This window comes from Salvelinus fontinalis, chromosome 19 (genome assembly GCF_029448725.1).
Source record: "Salvelinus fontinalis isolate EN_2023a chromosome 19, ASM2944872v1, whole genome shotgun sequence".
Taxonomy (NCBI): Eukaryota; Metazoa; Chordata; class Actinopteri; order Salmoniformes; family Salmonidae; genus Salvelinus; species Salvelinus fontinalis.
This window is the reverse complement of record NC_074683.1, coordinates 24116266-24125128: the sequence shown is the minus strand read 5'-3', so window position 1 is coordinate 24125128 and position 8863 is coordinate 24116266.

The window sequence follows — 8863 nt, the reverse complement described above, 5'->3', positions numbered from 1 at the left end:
CATGTCTGGTTGGAGGGATGTATGCTGGGGGAAGAACATTCAGAAATCTCTTCCAATACACATTGCCTGTGAGCATCAGAGGTGAACCAGTTGCATACATACCTTGAGCAAGACATTCATCAGCATTTCTCTGACTACATTCCTCCATTGAGTCAAAAAACTTCTGATTCCAGGAGGACCATGAGCTGTTGCTATTGTTGCTATCGATAAGGTGTCTGATTCATCATTTTCACCTCGAATAGAAATAGAGGGACTTTTGTCAGAGGTTGCTTGCTGTGAGTCCTGAGGGAACTTTAGGCACTTGGCCAAGATGATTCTGCATCTTTGTTGCATTCTTCACATATGATTTGTCACAGTATTTGCAAATGTACACAGCTTTTCCTTCTACATTAGCTGCAGTGAAATGTTTCCACACATCAGATAGTGCCCGTGGCATTTTCCTGTAAAGATGAGAAAAAAATGAGTAAAAGAAACCCAAATACAATTCCATGTACAGATAAATAGATTAAAGTTAGATTAAACAACTCCTTTGTAAGATACATGTTTTAAAATGAAACATGTATGGAAACTGTCACAGTGTCTGTTTCATTTTTGAGTGTGCTCCCTTAGGTTGTTGCTGGAGGGCACCCTTACTTTGTTTCTAGTGTCCAGGTTACCCTGATTGTTATTATTCGTTTCACCTGTGGTTGATTGCCCCCTCGGTTCACCTGTTGCCTGGCTATTTATGTTCTTCTGTGGGCAGGGATCTTTGCTTAGGTCTCATGTTTAAATTAGTGTGCTCTTGCTTTGTTTTTTCTGTGAGGACCTTAGTAAATATTCTGGATTTACCCTTACTTCTGCCTGCTGTGTCTCTCTGCGCCTGGGTCTGAGTTCGTACTAGCATTATTGTCACAGTAGACCTAAGCCACAATGGATCCAGCAGAGATTTGTCCGTCATCCGAGGGACACTGAGCTCCACCATTTACGGTCAGCTCTCACCCACCATGGAACTGTGATTGGTCGTCATGAGGCGCGGCTGAAGACATTGTCGGAGGATTTAAGAACTCTTGTGTCCGCTCTGCAGACAGGACAGACGGGAGCAACGGCTACTACACCTGTGATGGTTCCTAACCCTCCACTCCCTACCAGCTCATCGTCTTCCTCCCCTCGGGAGCCTCATCTCTCGGCACCGGAGTGACTGGCCCTCTGGAAAAGTTCTGGAATGGAGTCCTGTTCCCCCGACTGGGGATGACAAGCCTGATCTTTACTGCGTACCTCGGGATTACTGGGATCTGGGTCAGGTCTTCAGCAAACAAAGGGCCAGCGAACTACCTTCTCACAGGTCCTACAATTGTGCCATTGACCTCCTGCCCTGCACCATTCCTCTGAGAGGAGAGATGTATTCTCTCTCAGGTCCAGAGACTGCAGCCATGAAAAGCTTTTCTCAATAGGGGGGGCGCCATTTCGACTTTGTAAAAAAACGTTCCCAAATTAAACTGCCTCGTACTCAATTCTTGCTCGTACAATATGCATATTATTATTACTATTGGATAGAAAACACTCTAGTTTCTAAAACAGTTTATATCAGTATATTGCGATTTTCGGTATTTTATTTGTGCTGCGTTATGATGAGTTGGACACGTCTTCGCCACATGGCTAATGTTTGCTGCTAATTCCAAAGTTGAAGACGACAATCTACAACCGAGCAACGATTATTCTGGACAAAGGACAACTTGCACAAGATTCTGATGGAAGCTCATCAAATAGTAAGAACTATTTATGATGTTAATTCGTTGTTCTGTTGAAAAATGTTAAACTATTATTCCGCCATTAATTTCGGTGAGTCTCGCTTTAACGCACGCTGTATGTTGTAGTAACGTTAATTTAAAAAATCTAACACCGCGGTTGCATTAGGAACTAATGTATCTTTCATTTGCTGTCCAACCTGTATTTTTTAGTCAAGTTTATGATTAGTTATTGATTAGATTAGCTCCCAAGATTTCTCCCGACATTTTGTTTGCATTTTGGCTACTATTCATATTGTATAACCACGATTTGTGCCGCTAAATGTGCACATTTTCGAACAAACCATATATGTATTGTATAATTTGATGTTATAGGACTGTCATCTGAAGAAGTTTGAGAAGGTTAGTGAATAATTTTATATATTTTGCTGGTTTATTCGTTATCGCTACTTTTGGCTTGAATCAATGCTGTTGTGTGGTTGGCTATTGTAGTAAGCTAATATAATGCTATATTGTGTTTTCGCTGTAAAACACTTAAAAAATCTGAAATATTGGCTGGATTCACAAGATCTTTGTCTTTCATTTGCTGTACACTGTGTATTTTTCATAAATGTTTTATGATGAGTATTTAGGTAATTCACGTTGGTCTCTGTAGTTATTCTAGCTCATTTGGTGAGATTTTGTGATGGTGGCTGCAATGTAAAACTATGATTTATTCCTGAAATATGCACATTTTTCGAACAAAGCATATGCTATACAATAAATATGTTATCAGACTGTCATCTGATGACGTTGTTTCTTGGTTAGTGACTATTTATATCTTTATTTGGTCGAATTTGTGATAGCTACCTATGCAGTAAAAATATGTTGGGAAAAAAAAGTTGAGACTTTTGCTATGGTGGTTAGCTAATAGAAATACGTATTGTGTCTTCCCTGTAAAACATTTTAAAAATCAGAAAGGATGGCTGGATTCACAAGATGTGTATCTTTTATCTGGTGTCTTGGACTTGTGATTTCATGATATTTAGATGCTAGCATTTACTTGTGGCGCTATGCTAGGCTATGCTAGTCAGCTTTTTTACTGATGAGGGTGCTCCCGGATCCGGGATGAGTACCAAGTAAAAGTTAAGGAGGCGCTGGCGGCTGATTTTTATTCAGCTATCCACTTCACCTGCAGGAGCGGGTTTTTTCTTTGTTGGGAAGAAGGATGGGGGATTACGTCCCTGTATCGATTACTGGGGTTTAAATAACATTACCATCAAGAACCGTTACCCTCTTCCTCTTATGTTGTCAGCTTTTGAGAGACTCCAGGGAGCTACGGCTTTCTCAAAATTGTACGCATTCCGTAAATCCAATCTGGTGAGCATCAGACAGGGAGATGAGTGGAAGACAGCGTTCAACACCCCTAATGGACATTATTAGTACCGGATCATGCCGTTTGGACTTACGTACTAATGCTTCCGCCATTTTCCAGGCCCTGGTTAATGATGTGCTGCGCGACTTCTTCGTGTTTGTGTACCTGGATGACATCCTCATCTACTCCAGGTCCATGGTTGAACATGTCCAACATGTTCACCAGGTCCTTCAAAGACTCCTCTCTCATCACTTGTTCATGAAGGCCGAGAAGTGAGTTTCACGTTCTTCAAATATCCTTCCTAGGATACATCGTGTCTCAAGGCTGTGTAAGGATGGACTCCCAAAAGGTAGAAGCGGTGGTCAACTGGCTGCAGCCAAACACAGTCAAGCAAGTCCAGTGTTTTTGGGGTTTTGCTAATTTCTCCCAGAGATTTGTGAGTGACTTTTTAGTTCTGTGGCTGCGCAATGGTTCCATCATCCCCAGGTCGCTCATCCTCGCGCCGGTGTCCTGAGGTATAGAGACTGTAGTGAGGGAGGTGCATGGTAGGGAGGCAGTTCCAGACAGCTGTCAAGCTAACAGACTTTTTGCCCCTATTGGGGCATGGTCCAAGGTACTTCAGTGGGCTCACTCGTCGTGTCTCATCTCTCATCAGGGAGGGCGGCGAATGCTAGAGGTTGAGGAGGAGGTTTTGGTGGACCTCGGCGGAGGCGGACACTGTATCCTTCACTATCTATTCTTTAATATCTATTGCATCTTTGCCACTCTGTCACTACTCATCCATATATTTTATACTTATGTATTCTTATCCCATTCCTTTACTAGATTGTGTGTATTTAGGTTTTGTTGTGGAATTGTTATATATTACCTGTTAGATACTGCTGCACTGTCGGATCTAGAAGCATAAGCATTTTGCTACTCTCGCAATAACATCTGCTAACCATGTGTATGTGACCAATAAAATCTGATTGGATTATATTGTAATGACCTGACTAGATCATAAAGGAACAATTGTCCAGACAGAAGATTGAGTTTACGAATTTATGGTTTATTAACCCAACATCACACAGGCTACTGTTTGGCCGTAGCCCACGCCAAATAAATGAAGGATACCCTATAAAACAACCATGACCTTCTCTTGTGAAGGCCAGACGTAAGAGCGAGAACAATGGCTAATCCTGGTCTTAACTTCCAATGCTCCATCCCCCTGCCCAACCCCCCTTCACGCTACTCCGCCAACCACCAGGATGCCCGGCATCAGAACATTCCAGGCATTCCCGTGATTGGCAGACAGCAGGTTGATTGGCGTGTCGGACCTGCGAACACTGGGTACTGGTAAGTACAACACAACCAACTAATAGCCTAACACCTAACACAGCTGTCTGTGCGGCATATACAATCGTATGTTCATTGAAAACAATGGCATCCGGTTTGCCTTCTACCGACGCCGTCTAACGCTTACCACATAAACGCAGCATTAGGCTTGCCAGTTTTGCTCCCTCAGTTGATTAATTAGCTACTTAAAACAGATTACAGGCCGTTTAACCAGTAAATGAAGCTTAGGTTATATTGGGCAGACACACTTGATGCTGATGGGACTGGATAGGTAGCCTATAAAGACTTTGGTGATGGCTCTAACTTACCTAGCTAGCTAACTCTAGGACTTGTATAGTATTCCCATCATACTGCTACCATTGGCTCCCATTTACAGCTTCATGAAATATTTGTAGATTGGTTTGTCAGGCATTTATGCTACTCTAAATGTCTACAGTTAACTTAGCTACTTTACTTTTTGCCAGGAATTAAAAATGTTCAACGTGGAGTCGCTATGCCATCAGAACATGCAAGGCTTCTTCGGTGGCCTTTTCCCCCTAAAAAGATTCCCCCCATTGTGAAACCACTTCCTCCACCTATATTTTCAGGTAAGTTAAGTACCTTACCCTCATTGAGCATGTCTCATTGCATTTGATAACTGCAGAAATGAACTGCGGGAAGCATACAATTCGTATCCTTCTTAATCTAGGCCTATGTTTGCAACTGTTAAAAGTGTCATGGAATCTTGTGAACTCATTTGTATTTTTTTCTCTCCAAGTACAATCATAGACTCATTGCCATCAACAGAGAGAAAGGCTCTGAAGAACAGTGCCACAGAGGGGATGGAGTCGAGCTGCCATGTGCTTCCTCTTTGGGACTATGACCCTGCAGCCTTCAGAGTGGCCCCCACTCCCCTGACCTCAGTCCAAATGATGCTGATGCCTAAAATAATCGAGGGCTTCTCCTGTTAACCCCCATGTGTAACGGATGTGAAATGGCTAGCTAGTTAGCGGTGGTGCGCGCTAATAGCGTTTCAATCGGTTACGTCACTCGCTTTGAGACCTTGAAGTAGTGGTTCCCCTTGCTCTGCAAGGGCCGCGGCTTTTGTGGAGGGATGGGTAACGATGCTTCGTGGGTGTCAGTTGTTGATGTGTGCAGAGGGTCCCTGGTTCGAGCCCGGGTATGGGCGAGGGGACGGACGTAAAGTTATACTGTTACATTGATGCTGTTGACCCGGATCACTGGTTGCTGCGGAAAAGGAGGAGGTCAAAAGGGGGGTGAGTGTAACGGATGTGAAATGGCTAGCTAGTTAGCGGTGGTGCGCGCTAATAGCTTTTCAATCGGTTACGTCACTCGCTTTGAGACCTTGAAGTAGTGGTTCCCCTTGCTCTGCAAGGGCCGCGGCTTTTGTGGAGCGATGGGTAACGATGCTTCGTGGGTGACTGTTGTTGATGTGTGCAGAGGGTCCCTGGTTCGCGCCCGGGTCGGGGCGAGGGGACGGACTAAAGTTATACTGTTACACATGCACCCTCCCTAAAATCCCCCTCCACAACCGCCTCAAGACAGACCCCAGATACATCCCTTCTCCCCCTACCTTTAGCTTCAATGATTTCCTGCGGGACCCTAATGGCGGCAGTGGGCACCAGTTGCTGGAGGGCCTGAAGAAAGTGGCCCTGTCTCACTGCAACTACAGGAAGTTGGTTGGGTTCTTCCTAATGTAACTGCACCAAGGGCAGCGGGCTGAAGTGTCCAAGTCCACTGAGAAAGTGCTAGAGGCAAAGACCAGAATCCCACAGATGCAGATCATATGTGAAACACACTGTATATAATATGTTAAAAGATGACCTGCCATTGTAGTAGGCTAGAGTCCAGATTGTATTATTAAGTGAGTACTGTATGACAAGGCTGCTTGTTTTTGTAAGTTACAGTGGTGTACTGTTTCTTCATGCGTATTGTGTGTGTCTTAGTATTTGTTGTGTTATCTGATTAAAACTGACAGCATTGATCCGTATGGAGGTGCAGGCTCAGATGTGTCGGTGGAGCTGTCAGGGAGACGAGACCTGCAGGTCTGAGCAGAGGTCTGTGGAGATCTGGGTACCACCAGGGGAAAGACAATATGTTCAGAAGCAGGAAAACGTATACCCCCAGGCAAGAACATGTTTGCCTTCTCACTTACTATACCATAACCAACACTACATAAACAACCCTCTTAAAACACACTTTTTTAGTGGTGCCTTTCCTTATGGTGCTTTTTAGTTTTTCATGTTTGTTGTATTGTAAATATTTCCGTTTTTATTTTCCTGTGTAGCACATTACATTGCATTCCTTGTCTGAAAGGTGCTGTATAAATAAAGCTTGATTTGATGAGATGTTTGTACCAAGCCAAGCTCAGAATTTCTTGTAGAAAATGAATCCACTTTTCATTTGAGCAGGAATGGAGGTAATCCTGAACTCTGAAGCCCAAGCACTTCCGGGACTTTCGGCAGACCCACTCCCTTTTCAGGCACTCTGGAGAGGCCATCAGCCCATCTGAGCTGGCCATACTCGACTGTCTGAAAGAGGGGGGCAAGGCATTCACCCTGAATGTGCTGTGTGTTGTTGACTGTATGTTTTTGTGGGTGTGTGTCCTTTGGCAATTATTTATATATTATTATTTATACCTTATGCCTTTGTTGCCTTTGAGGCTTTGCAGCATAGATGAGAGAGTGACAGAAACACAAACATCCTTTGTTCGACCGACCTAACATTAAAAGGAAATAAAACGACTATCACTCAAATATAGCATAACAGGAAATAGAAGAGGAATATGTGAGCTAGAGCTTCTCTTTCTCTCTGAACCTTGACGGAGGGATTCACAGTGTGTTTCTCGGGCCCACATCATCGCCCTGCTTCCTGATCTAGCTCCTCTGGACCAGAACCTGCTGTATCTTAACCTGTCCTTTAATGACCTCACTATCTTCCCAGTGGAAGTGAGATGCCTTGTGAACTGAGACAAACCACAAGCATGTCATACCGAATTACGGGGGCTTATTTTAGAGCCTATTTATCTGAAAAGGGTCTTCTGAAAGCATGTCGCAAAATGGTACTGCAATTCCATGGCAAGACAACTTCCATGTCTCTGGGAAGTATGTATATAGCCAAATATGTATTTCCCCCACTCTCTTTAAACAGGTGTATGAGTTCACACAGTTGGAGGTGCTGAAGATGAGAGACTGCCCCATAGAGGAGATTTATACCGGCATCCACAGACTCACCAGGCTCAAGACCTTTATCATGTCCTTCTGCAAGAACACCTCCCTGCCATCTAAGTAAGAGCCACAATGGGGCGCTACAGTGTTGGGAACCTGTTATACACAGTGTTATAAACCTAACCTGCTGTCAGAAGTCTGTCAGTGTCCCAGATCTGAGTCCTGTGCTGTTTGTCCTACCTACAGACTATACCGGCTGCCCTCTCTGCAGTTTATAGATGTCTCCTACAACCTTCTCTCATCCCTAACCAATGGCATCAGAAAACTCAGGTACAGTCCAGCGAAGGCAGTAAGGTTGCAAAGACCATAATATAGAGCTTTTCCCAAGATATTACATTGTGTGGGGGTAACTCACCCATTTCAACACCTTTGTATAGTACCCACCTTGTGTTATTATTGTACCAGAACACCTCTGGCTGCAGGACTCTGGAGCACCTGAATGTGTAGGGGGAACCAGTTGCCTGGTCTGCCCTGTGGTTCCCTGCGCCTCTCCCTCACACAGCTCAGGATGTCCAACAACTACATGCACCCCTACTTCTGGAAGAGCTGCACCCGGAACTCCCTCCAAGAGCCGCAACACTCGGCCACTATGGCCCTTTCTCTCACAGACCCCTGCCTGCGCTATGCCAGCTTGCCCACTGAGGCACAGCTAGCCCTCAGCAGGTACACACAGCCCTGGTCAGATACAACTGATCAAGTACATTATAATAGCTAAAGGCCATGCTTTAAAGAGGTTAAAGGGGTGACTTGTGTCGTAGTGTGTGTGTGCGTGTGTGTGTGTGTTGCCAGGGTGAGTGTATGTGACTGCTGTAGGGGTTCTATGTACAGACCTGGACTCAAGGTGATCTGGCCGTGCTACAACATATTTGGACTACACAGGGTGCCCTTCATCTTATTTGCCTGCACCCCATCCTGCTACTGGAACTTCAAGAACTAGACCAAGAGTCTCTCGAGTCTTCTGTATGGAGAAAAGACACAACTCACAATAGTGAACAACTAACATGACTATGAAGGAACCAATACTGAGGCTACTGTATCTTGGCCTGAATAGCCAAAGACCTCTATCACTCATCTAAGTCATCAGCACTAATCTTGTGCTAAATTTGAACATTCTCAGTACTGGTGTCATTCTCTTTATGTAGCCTTGAGTAGTTGTCTGAGTAGTTGTCTGAATAACATGTATCTTGCACAGCAAGTGTATGTGAACAGTCACACTATTATGG